Genomic DNA, 22,791 nt, shown 5'->3' on the forward strand with positions numbered 1-22,791 from the left:
TTTGTAGATAGTGAAAGTTACAGGTCCAGTTTCATTCTTCTGTATACGGCTAGCCAGCTATCACAGCATTACTTATTGAATAGGGAGTTCTTTTCCCATTGCTTATTTTTGTCAACTTTGTTGAAGATCAGATGGTTCTAGATTTGTGGCTTTATTTATGTGTTCTCTACTCTTCCATTGGTTTATGTGTCAGTTTTTGTACCAGTACCATGCAATTTTGTTTACTGTAGCCTTTTAGTATAGTGAAGTCAGGTAGTGTGATGTCTCTAGCTTTGTTCTTTTTGCTTAGGATTGCTTTGGCTATTTGAGATCATTTAATCTATCATCTATTTATCTATCTATCTATCTATCTATCTATCATCTATCTATATCTATATCTATAGGCTAATACACATGATTTAGGTGATTAAAGCAGTTTCAAATGCAGTTACCACATGCTGTTCTCCAGATTGGGTTTCTGTCCCTTAATGTGGAACTTTAAAGGTATATGGTATATTTAAAAACTAATCACTTTTAATATTCTACATTGGATTATCTTGGTGCAGTTTTGGGGGTGTCATTATTTCTTTCATGTATAATTGCAAAATATTCCTAATTCTTTCCTGCTTTGTCCTATTTTACTCCCCACTACAATCTATTCTAAACATAGTAGCCAGAATAATCCTATTAAAACATGAATCAGATAATATTCCTGCTATGGTTTGAATGTTTGAATCATCTAAAACTCATGTTGGAATTTAATTGCCATTGTAACTGCATTAAGAGGTGGGACATTTACAAGGTGGTTAGGCCATGAAGGCTCCAACTTCAGGGTGAGATTGATGTCAAAAAGGTAAGTTCAGTCCCTCTTTCTCTCCCTCAGTCTCTTACCTTCCACCATGTGATGAGGGAGTAAGGAGACTCTGACCAGATGTGGATGCCTTGATCTTAGATTTCCAGCCTCCAGCACTGTGAGCCAATAAATTTCTATTTGTTATAAATTTCCCAGTCTGTTAATAGGTATTAAGAGAGTATGTATTCTATTATAGCAGAACAAAATAAACTAACGCAATTCCTCAGCTAAGGAGCCACCAATGGCTTCAATCCTGCTGAGAATAGCAGTCAGCCCTTACTTTAGCAGGCCTCTATCTACCAGATGTGATCACTCATTATCTCTCTGATCTCATATCCACTCATTCTCTTTGCCCACTCTTCTTCTGTCCCCACTGTCCCTTAAATCTCAAGGCCTTTGCATCTTCTTCTCTCTTCGCTTAGAAGTTTTTATTTTTTCTCCCTAGGTGACTTTATGCTGTGCTCCTTAGCCTCCTTTGTATCTTTATTCAAATAATCACCTTTTTACTGGGACCAGATTGACTACTTTCTCTAAAATTGTAGCCACCTCCTGAAACTCCCTATTCTCTTTCCCTCCTTCATTTTTTCCTTCAGCACTTATCATATCTAACGTTCTATGCATTTTACTCATTTATCTTACCTATTACTTGTCCTTTCCCTGAAATGTAAGCTCCATGAAGGCAAAGGTTTGTATCTATTTTGTTCATTGCTATATCATCAGCCCCTTGAACAGTGCCTAGCACATTGTAGATGTTCAATGAATCCTGCTCTGTGAATAATCACACTTTAGCTGCATTAACATTACTGTACGCTGAGTGCCCAAGCTTCAGGGAAGATTATCTGTAAAGTAAACTCACAACATGATTGTTTTTACTCACTTCCAGAACTATTATTGTATACGTCACAATTCAAACCTTGAAAAATCTAACTGAGATGAAAAGAAGTTTAAAATTTTAATATGTACCACAAAGCCAGGACTAATGCAGGATATAAGCTTCTGTTTGGAAATTGACTGTTAGCTCAGTCTGCTATTTCTTCTTTCTGACTCAAAAGGTAAAAAAAGAGAGGATGTCAAGAAAATGCCACCTTTCTCTCTCTTTTTTTTTCCTGGCCTACCAACCTAGAATTTCCTAGAATACATCAGCCACTGCTACCCCCAGTGCCTTAATTTGCCCACAACAAGATTTCTCTACTTCTAGACAATTTATATAATAGGTTAAGAGTCCAGAACTTGAGGATCTGGAAACACATTGTGTCTAGGATGAATGGGGCTTTGCACTGCTGCTATCCCTCGCTCTGCTGCTTTTATTTCCTCTCCTGACTCAGTGGCGACCAAGTCCCATCAATTTTGACTTTTAATCATGCTCATCTGCATATCTTCCTGCTGGCTCCCACAGCCTCTCTCTTCTGTCAGCTGCATCATTTCTCATCTGAATTATTCTGACTGGTCTTCTAGGCCTCGGCCTGGCTTGGCCTCTGATTCTTTCTATATGTCACTTGCTGAAAGATGAATTAAATTTCAAGACAGGGCACAGTGGTTCATGCCTATAATCCCAGCACTTTGGAAGGCTGAGTTTGCTTGAGGCCAGTTCATTACCAACCTAGGCAGCATATCAAGACCCTATCGCTACAAAAAAAAAAAAAAGGAACAATTAGCCAGGTGTGGTGGCACATACCTGTAGTACCACCTACACAGGAGGCAAAGGTGGTAGGATTGCTTGATCCCAGAAGCTCAAGGTTGCAATGAGAGATGACAGTGCTACTGCACTCTAGCCTGGGCAATGGAGCAAGACCTCATCTATCTATCTATCTATCATCTATCTATCATCTATATCTATCTCCTTCATGGCACACCAATCCCTTCAGGATAAAGTCCAAACTCCAAAGCATAGCCAAGTCTGCTCATAATCTGGTAACTACCAAAGTCTGCAGGCTCCACTTTTCTGACAAATGGGCTTTTATCATCCAGCCATGTTTAACTATAAGGATCCTTCAAAAAGTCATGCTGGACTTCAGGTGTAAAATATCATCTCTTCCACCCAGCGCATTCCTGGCAAATTTATCTTCATTATTCAAAGATCAGCTGAGATGTCACATTGATCAAGAAGCCATTCCCGATATACTTTGTCTTCTGCCTTCTTAGACCTCTTCCCTCCATTCTATCTAAAACGGGTTATCTATGCTTCCTGCACTTATATGTTTAATACACTGTGTCTGTGTTGTAATTACATGGACTCTTCATATATCATTTCCTATTTAAGTTGCAAAATCTTCAGGACTCATAAAGTACAAATTTTAACCATCTCTCTATATCTAAGTTTCTGATGTTGATCCTGGAAGAGGCTGATCCTTTTTCTCTACAGTAACTCTCTTAGGTCTTAAAAATTACTATCACCTTGGATAGAATATCTTAGCATGTCTTCATAATTACTTTGTCAGTGAGAAGATCAACTCTGTCTATTCAGGCAAAAACACAAAAATATAAATTATTTTTATAAGTAAAATAAATTTTTGTCACATAATTTATTATTTATAATATGCATGTTGGTTGATTGTAAAGAGAGAAAAAAGTGTTTGTTGTTAAGTGCTAGAAAATGTGTTTAGAATTTTGCGTAATTTTTATAGAAAAGCAGTTCCACTTTCTGCATAATTTCCCTTTATAATTTCATAGTAACATAAATACAACATATAACTAGAATCTTCATTTCTATTTCTCTGATTTTCCACTCCACTTGGAGACTCTTGTTTTTATAGGGTCTGCAGTGCTTCTAATACCACCTGTTTCCAGTCATCCACAGTGAATGACTTGTTATCTGCCTGTTGGAGATGCCCCCGTGACAGATCCCTGACTCTGAAGGTTTTTTCTTCTTGCCACACAGTATGCAAAGCTGGCATGAAGCTGCTGTCAGCCTGTTTGCTTCTCTGCCACTCATCCTAAGACTTACCCTGGGGATCTACTTCTTTGATTTATGGCTGGTGCTCATCACCAAAAGTTCAGTGGCTTTAAGTTGCCTCCTGGGCAAGTCCTTTGACCAAGACACTTTGAAATAATCTGGCCTGCAATCTTCGCCCCATCAGTAGGTTTGTTTTCTGAGAGGCAGAGGGAGAGAGAAACCTTATCTGTCTTTAAAGAGCTAAGGTATAAGATTGCATATGTTAAGCATTGAATGTATGGTGTAGACAATATAACCTAGTGGTGTTCAAAGTCTACCACTTTAAAAATGTAAGTTTATAGAAAGTGACCAAAATGAATCTTTCCTAGGATGATATAAAGACACAGACCTTTAAATACAGGCATACCTTGCTTTATTGAGCTTCACTTTATTGCTCTTCACAGATACTGCATTTTTTACAGATTGAAAGCTTATGGCAATGTGGCATCAAGCAACTGTCAGTGACATTTTTCCAACAGTATAGGCTCACTTTATGTTTCTGTGTCCTATTTTGATACTTTTTAATATATCAAACTTTATTGTTATTCTTATATGTGCTATACTGGTCTGTGATCAGGAATCACTGAGGTTACTATTGTAATTGTTTTGGGACACCACAAACTGTGCTTATAAGAGATGATAAATTTAATCGATAAATATCGTGTGCATTCTAACCATCCCACCAACCGGCCATTCCTTCCACCCTTCTCAGGCTTCCCTAGTACCTGAGACAAAATTGTATTAAAATTGGGTTAATTAAAAACCCTCTAATGACTTCTAAGTGTTCAAGTAAAAGGAAGAGTCACATGTCTCACTTTAAATCAAAAGCTAGAAATTATTAAGCTTAGTGAGGAAGGCATGTCAAAAGCTGAGATATGCTGAAGGCTAGGCCTCTGGCACCAAACTGCTAGCTCAACTGTGAATGTAAACAAAATGTTCTTGAAGGAAAATAAAAGTGCTCCTCCAGTGAACAGAAAAAAATGATAGAAAGTGAAACAGCCTTTTTTATTTTTTAAAAAATGCAGTTTCACTCTTGTCACCCATGCTGGAGCGCAATGGCACGTTCTCAGCTCACTGCAACCTCCGTCTCTCAGGTTCAAGCGATTCTCCTGCCTCAGCCTTCTGAGTAGCTGGGATTACAGGCACCTGTCACCACACTCAGCTAATTTTTTTGTATTTTTAGTAAAGACTGTGTTTCACCATGTTGACCAGGCTGGTCTCTTATTACAAATATGGAGAAGGTATGAGTGGTCTAGATAGAAGACCAAATCAGATACACCCTATCCTTAAGCCAACACCTGATCCAAGGTCCTAACTCTCTTCAATACTTTAAGGCTGAGAAAGATGAAGAAGCTGCAGAAGAAAAGTTGGAAGCTAGCAGAGGTTGGTTCATGAAGTTTAAGAAAAGAAGCCATCTCCATAACATGAAAGTGCAAGGTAATGCAGCACCTGCCGATGGAGAAGTTGTAACAAGTTACTCAATGGATCTAGCTAATGTAATTGATGAAGGTGGCTACACAAACAACAAATAATTTTCAATGTAGCAACATAGTCTAATACTGAAAGAAGATGCCATTTTGGACATTCTTGGCCAAAAGGAGAAGTCAATGCTTGCCTTCAAGGCTTCAAAGGACAGGCTGGTTCCCTGATTAGGGGGTAATGTAGCTGGTGACTTTAAGTTAATGCCAATGCTCATTTAATATCCAGAAAATCCTACAGTATTTAAGAATTTATTGCTAAATGTATTCTGCCTTGCTTTATAAAGGCAATAACAAAGCCTGGATGGCAGAATATGTGTACAGTATGGTTTACTAAACATTTGAAGCCCACTGTTGGACCCCACTGCTCAGAAAAAAAAAAAAAATCTTTCAAAATATTAATTTTCAGTGACAATGCACCTATTCACTCAAGAATTCTGATAAAGATGTACCAAGAGATTTATGTTGTTTTAATGCCTGCTAACACAATATTAATTCTGTATCCCAGGGATCAAGGGGTAATTTTGACTTTTAATTGTTATTGTTTAAGAAATACATCTTGTAAGGCCATAGCTGCAATACATAGTGATTCTGCTAAAGGATCTGGACAAAGTACATTGAAAACTTCTGGAAAGAATTCACCATTCTAGATGCCATTAAAATCATTCATAATTCATAGAAGGAGGTGAAAATATCAAAAGTAACAGGAATTTGGAAGAAGTTGATTTCAACTCTCATGGATGACTTTGAGGAATTCAAGATGTCAGTGGAGAAGTTAACTGCATATGTGGTGGAAATAGCAAAATAACTAGAGTTAGAAGTGGAGCCTGAAGATGTGACTGAATTGCCATGATCAGATTATCAAACTTTAATGCAAGAGGAGTTGCTTCTAATGGATGAGCAAAATGGTTTCTTGAGATGAAATCTACTCTCCTGGAGGAGATATTTTGAACATTGTTAAAATGACAAGAAACAATTTAGAATATTGCATAAACTGATTTGATAAAGTAGTGGCAGGGTTTCAAAGGATTGACTCCAATTTTATAAAAGTCTTAGAACTTTTTCAAACATCAGCAGTCATCAACATCAAAGTAAGACCCTTCATCAGCAAAAAGATTATGACTCGCTGAAGGTTCAGATGATTGTTAGTATTTCTTACCAATAAAGCATTTTTAATGGTAAGGTATTTACATTTTTAGACATAATGCTATTGTACATGTAATAGACTAGAGGACAGTGTAAATATAACTTTTATATATACTGGGAAACCAAAAAATGTGACTCATTTTATTACAATATTCACTTTATTGTGGTGGTTTGGAACTGAATTCATAATATCTTTGAGGCAATTCTATATACGTTTGACATGAAGAAGCTGCAGTCATAATAGAAAAGACAGAACACTCAATATAGTGATGAAAGGAGGTTGAGAAATAGTCATGCATTGTTAAAGACATTCTGAGAAGTGAGTCATTAGGCAACCTGTCATTGTGCAAGCACTGTAGAGTGTACTTACACCTCGATGGTATAGCCCATACACCTCGGTTGTTGCTCCTAGGCTACAAACCTGTACAGCGTGTGACTGCAATGAATACTGTAGGCAACTGTGACACAGTAGTATTTGTGCATCTAAACATATTAAACATTGAAAAAGTACAGCAGAAATATAATTAAAACATTCAAAAATGGAATACCTACATAGAGCACTTAAATGAATGGAACTGGCAGGACTGGAAGTTGCTGTGAGTGACTGAGTGTTGAGTGCATGTGAAGGCCTACCACGTTACTGTACACTATTGTAGACTTTATAAACACTGCACACTTATGCTACAATAAATTCATAAAAAATATTTCTTTAATAATAAACTAAAGTTAATTTAACTATTTCACTTTATAAACTTTCATTTTATAAACTTTCTGACTCTTTGTAATAACATTTAACTTAAAGCACAAACACATTGCACAACTGTACAAAAGTATTTTATGTCATTATTCTATGAGCTTTTTACTATTTAATGTTTTTTAAACAGTCTTTAACTTTATAAACATTTTTGTTAAAAACTAACACACAAACATACACATTATTCCAGGCCTATCAGGGTCAGAATCATCATTGTCTCTGTTTATGACCTCCACATCTTGTCCCGTCCCACTGGAAGGTTTTTGGGGGCATTAACATGCATGGAGCTATCATCTCCTATGATAATAATGCCTTCTTCTGGAACACCCCCTGAAGGATCTGCCTGAGGATGTTTTACAGTTAACATTTTTAATAAGATGGAGTATATTCTAAAATAACAATAAAAAATATAATATAGTAAATACATAAACTAATAATATAGTCATTCATTATTAATATGAAATAGTATGCACTATATATAACTGTATGTGATCTACTGTTATATGACTGGCAATGCAGTGGGTTTGTTTACAAGAGCATCACCACAATCACACAAGTAATGCATTGTGCTGTGACATTAGGATGGCTGTGACAACACTGGGCAATAGGAATCTTCCAACTTCATTACAATCTAAAGGGGACTACGGTTGTATATATGGTCTATCATTGACTGAAATGTCCTTATGCAGGAAATAACTGTACGTTAATGTGTTTTTGGCAATGCTATTGTATCTTCTGAGCCTGGCACAAAAATATTTGCATAGTACTTACTGGTTGAGAACAGGGTTCAGAGTTAAGAGTACCTGTGTTCAAATCCTAGCTCTGTCCCTTTTTAAACTCAGAAAGTTACCTATTCTCTCCATGAACTGACTTGTTCATCTTTAAGATGGAGATAACTGGCCAGGCGCGGTGGCTCAAGCCTGTAATCCCAGCACTTTGGGAGGCCGAGGCGGGTGGATCACGAGGTCAAGAAATCAAGACCATCCTGGTCAACATGGTGAAACCCCGTCTCTACTAATACAAAAAATTAGCTGGGCATGGTGGCGCGTGCCTGTAATCCCAGTTACTCAGGAGGCTGAGGCAGGAGAATTGCCTGAACCCAGGAGGCGGAGGTTGCGGTGAGCCGAGATCGTGCCATTGCACTCCAGCCTGGGTAACAAGAGCGAAACTCCGTCTCAAAAAAAAAAAAAAAAAAAAAATGGAGATAACTATAGTATGAGTTAAATGGCATAGTACATGTAAAGTCACACATTATAAGGTATAAAAGGACTATTAACTATTAATTTTATTCATATGATTGATCTTTCTCCTTAGGTATACACCTAAAGTTTGTAGATATCCGGAACAGTATTGCTCTCTGGATAAGAATAAATTGGAAAAATGTGAAAACATCTTACAGATTATGATGTTCTTTAAAGAATCTGAAAAGCTTCAGTGGCTCAACGGTTTAATATTTATAGAACTCATTTTCCTGAGTACTCCAAATCTGTCCTACTTTACACTCTCATATATGGTATTCTCCTAATTACATACGTTAACAACAGAAAAGCAACTCACGTTTCTTTAGTGTCATTTAATAAAATTAAACCAATCAATCAATAAATCTCATCTTCAGTTGTATATTACTTTGCAAGCCAGCAGATTGCCATTGTGATGTGAGTCCTGGGACCGTGCTGAGTACATGGTCCCTTCAGGTTACATCATCCCATTTCTTAAGCTGTTTAATCCATAAAGCCTAGAACATGGTGAAATACTTTTATTAACCATACTTTTGGTCAGGGAAAGAGAAAATAAAGGCTTTTCCTTTGTGGGTATGATGAGCATTTTTGAATTACTATCTTATGAACACTGATAATGCAGTGGCTCATGAGCTCATCTTATTTGGTCCCTTGTTTAGGTTGCATCTCAGATCTATTTAGTTGCTATGGTGACAGTAACGATGAAGGCTGATTGGAAGAAGATAACATCTTATTTGGGACATATTTTGTTGAAAGGAGAGAATACATTCTATGCGTTACTATTAGACAAGACATTGGGTTACATCCATGTTGATTAGCAGGTCTTACTTTTCTTTTCAGTACAGATTGTTTCAGTATTGTACTTTATGACTAAACACTCTAAAATTTGACTTGGGATTTCACAAGATTGAAGTAACCTAATCTCCATCAAATGGGATTTTTCTGAATATAGTTGTTCAGCATATATAAAAGAAGAAATACTAAAGTTAATATCCAAGAGCCAACTTCAGAATTTCAAGAATGTATAATATAACTTTTTCATTGATAGAATTATTTAATAAGAATACATTAACAGTCAGAAAACTATAGGGACTTCAGCAATAAGTAAATTATGAGCGCTTATTTTCTTTTAATTCTCTGATCCCAGCTGGAACAAGGTGTGATTGAAGAATGGTTTAATTGTTCATAGACTTCTGTCTTTGGAGTCTACTGAAAAATAATATCCTGGGCATAATATGGCTTACAGAATTTTTGACATTTTTATATATTTCACAAGCAAGGCATTGTCAAAAAGTCAGGTAGTGAAACTCCTAAAAACTTACGGATACGTTTAGAGTAGAAGGGAATAAAAACCTGGTAATATATCAATATGCACAGCTGGAAAGCAGATGTTCAATTGAATGATCTCAGTACTTAGGAAAAGCTATTAAACTTGTTACTTACTCAAATGAGAAATTCTCATAATTTATTGTTCTTATATTGACTTACTTCTTTTTACTCCTTTAAATTAACTCTGGAATTATTATTTCTATTATTGTTGTTGTTGAAGCCTATGAAACTACCATGGAAGTTTGACTCCATGCAATACAGTACATGAGTGCTAAGAAATGCCCAAGGCTGCTGTCAATCAAATTAGCTGGTGAGTTACAAGTTGTTTACTGTATGGGGAAATGAAGTGATAAATGCATGTCAACCAGTAAAATATGACATTTAGTACTGGGTATACCAACTTTTTAAATACATCTACCAGTGTGCCAAAACATAGTTTTAACTGGACCTTTATTATCAAAGGGAGTGTATAACATTCAGTTCTTTAAGTACTAATGACTATGCAGTTCAAAACTTCCAAAGCGTGGGCATGCGGGAGGGGAGCTGACTTGCTTCCATCTAGGCCCATTTTCATTCTTTTTATGATTACTGGTCAATCACTATAAGCTTCCACATGCTCCTTTGATTCAATCAAATTATTTGAATGAGTCATGGCTGGCTCATATTACTAATTTAGTGAAACTGAAAGAGAGGATACTTCACAGAGGTTTTTGTCACCTTTAAAAAAATTAAGACTGCATCTTGATGGCATTATTTAATGTTGCATAGTCACTTTAGGTTCAAATTGCATGACTTCTTAGCCTGTGATTTACTAATAGGATTTCTTTAAGGGTCATATTGGAGGGCAAAACTACCCTGTAGTATTAGAAACACTTAATGAAATGCCCAAAGGAGCTGGCAAAAATATTCCAATTCTGAAAGCGCCACTTATGCATGAGTACTGCGTTCCCCTTCCAGAGGGAGAAAGATCCTTTTTCTCATAGTCTCCTATTAAAAACAAAAATTAAATGCGTGTGAATTGGTGCTCTATGAGTCTAGCTATGCCATCTCCCAGAACACATAATTAGATAATTACATTTTAGACAAAAGAGTACTATAGTAATTCACAGTACAAATTCCAGCTAGGGAATAGAAATTGATACATGAAATATGTATCAATACAAATATAAATACATGCATATGTGTTCTATGCAGGCTTGAGCTATTAAGGGCCATTAGAAACACTGAAGCAAATAGCTCTTGGGGATTAAGCTGTAAGAGCCCTCTTTATAATCAGAAGGCAGCTAATCCCTGCTCACCTATTTGAATGCTTAGCCTCCCCAATATAATATTAAACTATTAGTTTTTACTTGTGATGTTTCATGAGTATGCAAACATTGGCAAAAAAGTGCCATCCCCCCAAAGACCTTGGTTGCTTTCAGATTTAATAAACCTAGAGGTAAAAAATGCAGCTTGAATCAGAGAATTTTTAAAAAGGTTCATTCTACTTTAAATTCATTCACTCATTTATACCAGCTACCCTCAACTTCGATCTCATAATTTCTCTTTCACATCCTCTTCCCCACCAAAGCTGCAGTACCAGGTTCTAAGAAACACTAATTTTTCATGACCCTCAACTGTACATTCCCTTATACAGCCCTCTGCCATACGGTTTCTTCCACAGCAGGATCTGTGCGTCTAACTTTTCTATTAAAATATAATGCTCCAGCAAAAACTCCACAAGGATGCCATCCTCTGTCCGCTTTGACCAGGACCGGCAATGGTAATAAATGAGTGTGATGGTTCTGCCGAGTTGGGAGCTGAAACATTCTTGAGCCTTTCTCTTCAGGTATTTCCTATATACACACATACACTGTTGGTATAAATGTGATAAGTACCGTAAGCATTAGATACTGAGACCTCTGTTTTTCTATTACATAGATTTCAAAGAGAAATGCTTCTGATCATCTTTCCAATAATAATGACTTCTTGTGCAGCTATTGGGTAATGAGATAGTTATCTTATACCTGCACAAATCTCAAGAAGGCAAATGGATATAACTTTAGTGTAATTGATTATATTGTCTCTAATCTCATGACTCAAATGCCATATTATCATATCTTTATGCTACTACAAAAATTCAACCAGAAGCATATTCTTCTCTTATTCCCTTTCCATTTCCTTATTCTTACTCTTAATTCCTAGGGAAGATGTTTAACACTTTCTGATTCTCCAAGTAGTATATTCTCTTACTCCTAAAACAATACTTCTTTAAAAAAAAACACATTGTATAGTAGGTGTAAATACATTTTCTAAGTACAGATATATGTGTTCATGTATATACATATGACTTCATATAGATCCCTATTCATATACATGACACTGTTCTTCTGTATGTACCTTAGAAAGCCATTTAAATTATCATGGAGTTTCATACTGATGCAGGACTACTATAGACCCTGGCAAGGGAGGCCCTTGTCACATCCTATATTATAGGGCCTCAAGTGTCACATACCCATAAGAAATAAACATATTAAAGACTACAGATGCCCCTACTACTCAGGATCAAACAGGCGGCACTGGCACACAGCACAACCTGTGACTCATAACTAAAGCCATTCAGACTCCAAGGATACACGGTTCTACTTCTTTTGCCCTATGTTTTCCAAACAAAAGGGGGCCATGTCTGAATGTAGTGAAGGCTTATGGCTTACATTGCTGCCCAATTTAGAGATGGACAATATTTCAAATAGGGAGAATCGGAGCTGCAGATGTGCTTACCTAAGAAAATTCAAATTAATTAACTTGTCAAATCCTTCTCTCAGATGGCAGGAATGCAAGAGATTTTATCATGACAAGGTATTGTTTCCCAGTGGTGCTGAGTGTCCATTTTCTTGCTTCTATTCACATTCCAATTCATGGTTCCAGAACACTAAACAATTAGCACATCATGCACATGGCAGCTGAGAAATATTTTACAATGGTAAACAATTCTTATGAATCTTGAATTTGTATGTATGTTGGTATCGATTTAACAAGCATGAATTTTGAGACCACCTTCTTACAACGTCAACTAGTGGGATATGCTAGAACTGTGAATAGTTTTACACATATATTATATCAATTTAATTAATTTTATAAAAATTATTTTTTTTTCTTTTTTTTAATTTATTTTTTGAAATGGAGTTTCTCTCTGTCACCCAGGCTGGAGTGCAGTGGCACAATGTTGGCTCACTGAAACCTCCACCTCCCAAGTTCAAGCCATTTTCCTGCCTCAGCCTCCCAAGTAGCTGGGATTACCCCCACCATGCCCAGCTAATTTTTCTGTGTATTTTTAGTAGAGATGAGGTTTCACCATATTGGTCAAGCTGATCTCAAACTCTTGACTTTCTGCCCGCCTTAGCATCCCAAAGTGCTGGGATTACAGGCGTAAGCCACCTAAAATTTGGTATTCAATAATTATAATTTACATTTTGCATAGATAAATTTTAAATATTTAACAGAAAACTTATTGAAAATAGTTTTTGATTTATTATATTTACTTTAATTTACATTATTGATAAACATATTTAAAATTTATACCTTTGGAATACAATTATATTTTCCTTGTTAATTTTTTAGACCATTACTGCCAACAGAACACTAATTTACTCTAATTATTATTATATCAAGATTATTATTCTGCTGAGATAAAGACAAGAAAAATAAATTTTATAAAATAATGCATAGGATTATCTGTATCTTTATTTTATTCTTTATCTAAATGCCAGCAACCCATTAGTAGGACATAGTCATGAATAAAAATAACTAAGTTCAATTGTCTTTGTATTTGCTGACATTGTTATGTAACTATTACAGCTAAATCAAATTTTTCTGATATTGTCATTATGAAGATATAGTTGTCAAAGTAGAAAGATAAAACACTCTGATTTATAAATTGTCACTATTTAGACATAGGATATTTACACTTCTGGTTATTTTGTTTCTAAAGGAACTGCCTATGTACACTATGATTTTTAAAACTGTCTTCAGAGCCATTTTGAAAACAAATGCTCAACATTTTGTGGGGGACTTTTTATTGATTAGTGGCCATAAAATCACTCACCACACTTCTTGTAGGCTGCCATTTAAAGAGGTGTAAAAAAGTTCTGTGGTATCTGCTGAGTGTTCTCAGTTAATCCACTCCAAATTATTAAGCCTTTAGAATCCTCCAGGACATGTAGTGAGGAAAGACTATAACTGATTTGAAGAAATCCTTAATTGCAGAAATCATGAAACCTTTGTGAGTCTCAGGATATCCAAAAACACCAGAATGTGGATTTTGGTGAAAGGTGGAGGATTGTACTGATGGAAATGTGGGCAGGCTGGGAAGATAAGAGTCAATGACACAGTTGCCCTTTGCTCCAACCTAGAAGGAGTATTTTTACAATAGTTTGCTAGGATCAACTTTATATTTCACAGATCTAATTATTTTGTTCGCTTATGTTGTGCTCCTGGCTGCTTAGGCATTAGTCTGTCTTCTGTCACTGCTGGTGGGTCTCCACAGAGGTGGAAACATTAGGGGTTGGTAGTTGATCTGTTACTACTGAGCAGATAAAGACCATTGTAAACTCCTGTATAAATGCTGTGAGACAGAGACCTAAAGATTATTATTTTATTAAACATTGGAGAAACAATGATAATGATAAGTGTTTTAGGAAACAGATGCATTTCAAATTTATAATTATTTTATATTGAAATAGTTATTTTGTGTTCGTGACATTTTATCCACTCATTATACCTCAACTTCATGTCATTTTAACTTAAAACATGCATGTCTAGTAATGAACATCTAGTAATAAGGATAGCCAAATACGACATAATTGTTGATTTAATATAATAATAAGCTGAGTCCTACACTTTGTGTAGCTTTTAAAATTTCTCTGTAATGCAGACTGCTATATTTAAGTTGGAATACTTATCTATGTGAGAAATAAATCACATTCTTCTAAAAGTTATAAGGTTTGCTTTGTTTTGTTTTCAAAAAAGTTTATTTAACCTTCAGATAAGGGCAACGTTCTACAAAATTATAGATATGTTCTAGTACATAAGAATAAAGTTGTATATTATTTCTCACAGAAAAGCTTTAAAACATAAAACATTAAAAAGTAATCTTTATCGGGTTTTATATCTATAATTAGAGGCTTAGACAAAAATCCAAGGACAGTGACAAATACCATATTTTCCTTTATTTCTTGCCACTACACTCATCTCCTTCTTCAAATGACCTTATTCAGCTGCAGTAGCAAATATGGTCCTTTTGAAGGTTACTCTCAGAAGTACTGTTTTCATTTAATATGATGTAAATTTATCCTCAAATTTATTTTTTCCTAAAAAAGTTCTGCAATATCATTATCTTCAATGTTAAGGAACTTAATTAGCAAGATGGGTGTGACTGAATGAGCAGAGGAAAAATGACAGAGAAACACTATTTTCATGTTAAGTAGAATTATGATTTATATAATTCAGTGGTACTTATCTATGTAACCTGAAATATTTGCATAAAGTTTGATTCTTAATTTGACTACATAAAAATATTGTTAGGGACCATGTCTACAAGGTGTACAAGAAATAGGCTTCTGACCTTTCCACCCCTAAGTGAATCTCTGCAATTTGCCAAGACTAAGTATATTTTTTTTAACTATAGATAAAAGACTTTCTTCATTGTAGACCAACATTTATGTTCTCAGTTACACTAACAGATAGCTTTTCCATTTCAGACACTTAGTATTTTTTTTGTAAAAAGAAATATTTCTTTACAAAGAAAAAACATATTAAAATAGGCTGAAATACTCATCCCAAGATATCGATGGATCTTATATAAATAATCTTTACATGTTATATAATTGTTGGTTCTATTAAATATAACTTACCATTAGGCTTGAATATGATTTTATATGTGTTATTATGTGTTTGGGCTTATTTTAGTTAGCTGTGTATTATTTATTCTGTAATAAATGTTTAGTTCTTCTACAAATAATGTTGCACTCAAACTCATGATTAGAAAGAAAAGAAGGAGGAAGTTAAGAAACAAAGGCAGGCAGGCAAGAAGGAAGGAAGGAAGGGAAGGAAGGAAAAAAGGAAGAAAGGAAGAGGGAGGAAGAGAGGGAAGAAGGAAAGCTTCAGGGACTGTTAAGTATATAAATGTGAACCAAGAGGACTAAAACAGCATTTGCAGTCAAAATTCTGAAATTCATACTAGCAGATCTAGGAAGTAATCTTTTACACAGCACGCTGCCTGAATCTAATCTATTTTCTCTGGATTCGTCATATAACAATATAACATATAATTATAACTGTTTGCCTATTTGCCATCATTCTCTCTAATTAGCACAATTTGGTGGATGGTATTATAGCTTAACATGCCATAGTGCTTTTACTTGATTGCCAGGACATTATCTACTTTTCTAACTGTCCTGTCTTGCAGACTAAGACATAGATATTTTTCCATTTTAAAACTTCCTCGCATCATGTTTTATTGCCCTTTATTATTGTGATCTCCCAAAAATATAATGCTGTAATTGCTTAGAACTTTAGTATTTGTAAAATAATCTTTTTTAACATTTGTAACATTACTTAAAATTTTTTTATAAACATATTTTATTTTCTAAAATATATTAAAAATAGACCATGTGAATTCACATATCAGTTTTTCTAATTTTATCATTCTTTTCAATGAAGTATATTAAAATGTTTTTCAATAGTTCTTTTATCAATCTCAAAAACACTCAAGTAATACAATTTGGAATTATTGCAAATCCCATTACAAAGAAAATAATAAAGCATACTGCTTGACTTATACAGTAAATCATTCAGTATTGGCATTAGAAGTAGATGGAAATCTTTTACTAGAACAAAGCAATAAAAAAATTTACACCACCAATCTAATCATGACATTGGAGCAAACATAAGGATATAATCCAGGCCTCTGCCAATCTTCCAGATTATTGTACACAGATGAAGGATATTGGACTTGTTAAAAACTTAAGATCAAAAAGAGTGGGATTGTTTCTAACAATACATATAGATGTGATTTATAAATATAGATGTGTTTTATACCTATAGATATATAAATACATATTTATATATTTCTACATATAGATGAACATGATTTGTACATATAGATGTGTTAAGTCTCAACGCTGCTGAAGTTGAAATCCACTTATGATAATTTTTTCACATATCTGACAATATAAATAATATTAAGAACTTCATAACAATGTGCTCAAACTTATTTTTATTTACATCTTTGCTCTATAGTAAATATGTTTAACACTATCTTCTGAATATGAATTTTTCAGTAAATTTTAGTTTTCTCTTGGAAGCATATCTGTGTTCTTAGCATAATATATCTTGATAAGGTCTTTTAGAACTGTGTCTCAAAACATGAACATCTTCTAGAGGAAGAATTTGATTTCCGCAAATTTAACAACCACTTCAAAATAGCTATTAAAATCATAATAAAAACATACAGTAATGTCATTCACTAACATTTTAGGTGGTTTTAATCCAGTGTTAAGAAACATCATTTGGTTGGTTGGTTGGTTGTTTTTTCCAGAGCTAGGGTCTTGCGCTGTCACCTATGTTGGAGTATAGTGTTGTTATCAGAACTCACTGCAGCCATGAACTCCTGAGCTCAAGTGATCCTCCTGCCTCAGCCTCTGAAGTAGCTGGGATTACCAGTGCACATCACCTTACCCAACTAAGTTTAAAAAAATTTTTTAGAGATGGAGTCTCTATATTGGTCTTATCCTGGCCTCAAGCAATCCTCCCACAAGTCTCTCAGGCTGGGTCCAATCTCAGCCTCAGGCAATCATCCCAATTCAGTCCCCAGAATAAGAGATTACAGATGTGAGCCACCATGATTGGCTTGAGAAACATTTCTATAAAATCTGTACAGACATTTTTAGTAAAGAAAATAAGGCAAAGCCATTCAAAAATTAAAAGAACATATATTTCTATGAAACAATTCAAAGTGAATTTGTATTTTATTTTTGTAATCCACAAATTTTCAGAATATATTGAGTCCATTTAGTCTGATATATGACATATTCTAAAACCCTGAAATTCCTTGTCTATGTAGTTGTTTTTTCCAAAAATGTGCTTACTGGATCTATGTTACTATTTACTATTTGTCCAAAAGTGCAGGGAACACTGCATTAAACTGCATAAACTTGGATACATTAATGAAATTAATGCATATTTAATTTCATCAATGTACAAAGGCTCCCAAAACTACCATGGTATGCAGCATATTCCAAATATTTTTATCTCAAAATTTTTTTTTCACAAAATATACATACAAACCCTTTTTACACAGATAACACTGTAGAGAATATTCATCTAGAAATAAATATCAATGAGGAATGACTGGTTGGTTATTTATATTCTTCCAATTGTTATTTTATTATTTTTAAATATTTAAATTATTGATTTTTTTCACCTTAGTTTTGTAACATTATTGGGCAGTTGCATTTCTAAATAGAATATTAACATTTTCTAAATGTTTTTATCTTCAAAACAAAATTATATTAATGATACTTACTTTAGTAAATACCCTATTCAAGCAATAAAATAAAATAAAAATAATAATTTCAATTTAAAACTATATATTTTACCCAAAGTAATCCAGATGATTTTCTGGATTATTTAAAAATCTAACAAATAAATAGGTATTTTTTGTAAAAGATTGACCTATAAAAATAAGTCTGATATATTTTTTGAACATAGAAACACTGGCATAAAATAGCTAGGTGATGTACATATATCATACCATTTATAATTTATGTCACTTAATATCAAAAAAAAAATTCTCATTTTTTCTTTGAAAAGCATTTGTTTATCCATTAATTGCCAAGCAACAAATTAAGGACATTATGACAAATTTGATAGGTCATCTACTTGCTTTCACAGCTTTTATGTGTCTAATAGCAAAGACAAATAATTAAGCAATAATTTCAGAATTAGAGTAATAAAAGATTAGAAAAACGTACATGAATTTGTCAACTTTTACGAAATATTGTCTTCTACCTTTTTTCAGCTACATAAAGCAGGCCATATTATTGCTCATCAAACTTAATTATTTTACATATATATTAAAATTTAATTTACTGATGGTTTTAGTTTGATGCTAGTTGTATATTTTTTAGTGATTTTTTTTCTACTCTATTAAAGGTGCTACTTCATTCTACATTAGGAAAAAATGCTTTAAGGTCAAACAGAAGAGAAAGCATTAGGAGAACGTTTTCATAGAAAAATAGCTTAAATTTTGATGAGCATAGAAGAAAGGCAGGTGGAATGGTGTTCTGCTGTTTCATTAAGCCATTTAGTGTTGTCAGTAATAATGATCTCACTTATCTCATGAGATTTTTAATGGAAATTTAAGTGAATAATAAGTAGGTAAGAGTACTTTGCAAAGCAAATATTACTGTGAAAGCAGCAGGTATTTTTATTTTCAGAATTTTAACATATAATCATTTTGTTTACAGAAACAAAATGATGAAAATATCATAGCAACCCCTTATATATTACAACACTAAATTTATAAAAAATATTCACATAGATAATCCTTTATATTTCCCCAATGTCTTTGGTATATGGTAGGTTGTGAAATGACAAAATTCTTTGAAATTCCTTACTCCTTGAATTTAAGTTGGCTTTGTGCATTGTTTTGGTAGAAGAGAAGCACAAGTTCTCAACCTAGTCACTAAGAAGCATTTCATTCTGGCTGCAGCTTTCCATGTGTACAAGGACAAGGTAGCCTGCTAGATGCTAGGAGGCCATGGGGAGGATGACAAGACATTCAAGTCAACTGTCAACCACACCTCTGCTGACCTGGTAGCTGCCCAAGTACACAGAGGCGTGAGTTAACCCAGATCAACAGAATCACCTAGTTGAATTTAGTCCAGATTTCCCATCCATACAACCATGAGTTAAAAAATTGATTGTTGTTTCAAAGTCACTAAGTGCCAACTCATGTAGAGTACTTTTAAAAAAAAATATTCATTTTCAAAACCTGTATGTTTCCATCCATAGCTCATAGGAACAAACTCACCAAAAAAGAAAGTGAGACCCACCTCTCTTCTCTACATATAGATTTATGAAAGTGATTCGTGCTCAATTGGAAAGATTTTAAGGGTGTTTATAAATAAGTTAAACTTTAATGAAGCATAGAACATAGCACATGCTTTAAAGTTTCTGACCAATTGGAAACATCAACCTGAACATTTGACTCCTGCTCTAAAGCCTAAACTGCAATATCCTCAATTTAAAGGGAACATACGTGGAATGAGGAGGAAGGGAGTGAAGAGGAAAAGCTTCAAGTGATGAGAGTTCATGCTGAGTAAGCCATCTTACGGAAAAGGTAAATAATAAAACATCCTGATATTTTTTTTCTACTCATTGGTCAACTGTGTAGTAAATGAATTTGCATATTGTCATACTGTCTCTAGACAGCACTTAAATAACATTTTAAAATCAATCATTTAACTTCATTGCCAAATTTCAAGTTTTTCTAAAATCCCTAATGTTTATAAAAGGAAAACAAAAAGACATAACAAACATACTTGGAAAAGTTAATACCTATGTTTTCTCTGTTCCAGAGGTGAAGGTTCAGCTTCAGTAAAGTCCACAGACGTGGAGCTAAGTTTATTAGCACGTCTGTGCTGACTTCAGCAAATGGCACAGAAATAAATGGATCAAGCATGAGTACTTATGGTCACAAAGGTAATAACAGCTAAAACAAGGAATGTTTTGAAGAGTAGCTGGCATGCCTAAGGATAAAGTATATCAAGCAAGAGCTCTTTACTACAATTGAAGAAATATATTCATGTTTGCCAAGCCTTAGGTAAGAGTCAAGACAGCTTTTAAAAGCTGTGTAGAGACAAAGGTGTGAAGAGAAACTTCCTGCCCATACTTTCTTACTTTATATTTCATAAAGTGTACACTCTCAGAGGTGACAAACAAAGCTGATAAAAAAGTTAATGCAAAGGCTGAATGATGAAGCCAGGAGGTTAAAAGAAGTGGCTTTCTTTGAATAAGATGTTTTCATTCTCAAATTAAGTCTACCAGGCACATCAGGAATATTTGATACCAGCATCATAATTTTGCATTTTTTAATAACTTTGTAGTTATATTACTTATAATACATTTTCCAAATAAGAAAACAAAATGCTGCCAAATGGTTAGATAATAATAATAAAAGGTAAAATCCTATTATTTAAACTAAATTGTGAAGATCTATATAGATAAAAATGTTTGAGCATTTACTTATTTGGTTAATATTTTCCTATGGAAGTGTATACATTGCTCATGTTATGGAGAAATCTCACAGGAAGAACCCCATAATTCTCTTGGTTTTAACTTCCTTATACAGAAATTTAGATTTATATTTTTCACTTGATTAAAATTATTCTCCCTCAGAATTCAAATTACATATATTTCCACAACTAAAATACTGACTCACTTTTCTACTTTTTCCCCTTATAATTTATATTTCAGTAAGTTGAGCAATTGGTGTGGTAACTGCTCAATGCAACCCTCCTGTCAAAATGAGGCTTCTGCTGAAAGAGCCCCGTAATACACCAGCCACTTACTCTGCCAGTTCACCTTGTTAGCAGAATAATAGCCACAAGTCAATGACAAACTGTTAAACTACTAATATCTTCTCCCAAACAAGAAAATTAATCTCCAAAATGCAAAAGATTTATTTCAAAAGATAAAATTACCACACTAAATATGTTAGAGAATAAAAATACAAGCCACATTTAAAACCATTTTAAAAATAGCCATGTTCATGGTGAACATCAAATACTCTTGTATAAATATAAGAAATCCTATGATAATTAATTATAAATTGAAAGGGGTTAAGTTTTTGAAAAAGAAAACCTAATAAAAAAATAACTATTCAAAATTATTCAATATGCATTCTGTATAAAATAATTTTTAAAACTATTTTTTGCAATAGGAAAATTTGAAAATCAGACCTTAACCAAATGTTCAAAATTAGCATAACTAATAATGGGACAACTTGAAATTATGCAGCTCATAAAGCAATGCAACATAATGTATACACAATGATGTTTAAACTGAATCTAATTAAGCACTCAGACTTAACTTCTGGTTAACAGGATATACAGGGGATAAAGAAACAAATTAAACAGCACAAGAAGAAAATCATCAGACAAAACTCACACATAGGACATTCCACAAAACAAAAAGGTTTAGGCTATTCAAAAGACAATATTATGAGAAAAATAAAAAGATAGTTGGACAGGAGAAATTTGAAGAGATTTAAGGAACATGGCAATCTAATGCAATGTGTGAAGTTATCTAAGTTTAAGGTAACATATGTAGGCTAAATGGGTCTGGATAATAGATTACATTAAGGAATTACTGTTAATTTTTCTAAATTTGATAATGGCATTTTGGTTATCTAGAAAAATGTACTTTTAGGAGATGCATGCTGGAGTATTCAAGACTGCTAGGGCTTGAATATATTTGTCCCTCAAAATTCATATGTTGAGACCTGAGACTAAATGTTACAGTCTCAAAAGATGGGGCCTTCAGGATGATTAAATCAGGAGGGTTTTACTTCTCATGAATGAATTAGTACCTTTATAAGAAAAGGGCTTGTGGGAACTAGCTATACCCTTTTTGTTCTTCTATCTCTTCAGCTGGGCAAGATGAAAGTGTTCATCTTCTCTCCAGAGAAAACAACAAGTCCCCACCTTGCAAGCAGAGACCAGGCCCTCCCCAGACACCAAGCTTGATGGCACCTGGATTTTGGGCTTCCAGCTCCAAAATTGTGAGAAATAAGTTAGTGTTGTTTATACATTACCCAATCTCAGGCATTTTATTATAGCAATAGAACAGACTAAGACAAGGAGTACTATAAATCTGTAACATACTTAGGTAGAGTATGTGTGTGTATGTGTGTGAGTATGCATTTATATTTTCCAAAATGTTAACTACTGATGAACCTAGATGGAGAATGTACAGGTATTTGTTGTATCATTTTTCAGCTTTGCTTTTGTTTGAAGATGTTTATAAAACATGTTTAGAAA

General features: G+C 34.1%; 1 long non-coding RNA gene across 1 annotated transcript; it reads left to right on the forward strand.

Moving 5' to 3' along the window:
- Positions 1–20,020: 20,020 nt before the first annotated feature.
- On the forward strand, positions 20,021–22,482 carry LOC105711458 (uncharacterized). The gene is made up of 3 exons (XR_001106012.2): positions 20,021–20,090; positions 20,329–20,452; positions 22,402–22,482. It is a non-coding gene; the product is annotated as an uncharacterized LOC105711458 (long non-coding RNA).
- Positions 22,483–22,791: the final 309 nt, after the last annotated feature.

The sequence above is a fragment of the Aotus nancymaae genome, unplaced genomic scaffold (assembly GCF_030222135.1).
Source record: "Aotus nancymaae isolate 86718 unplaced genomic scaffold, 86718_ANA_hifiasm-v0.15.2.pri h1tg000040l, whole genome shotgun sequence".
NCBI classification, from domain to species: Eukaryota; Metazoa; Chordata; class Mammalia; order Primates; family Aotidae; genus Aotus; species Aotus nancymaae.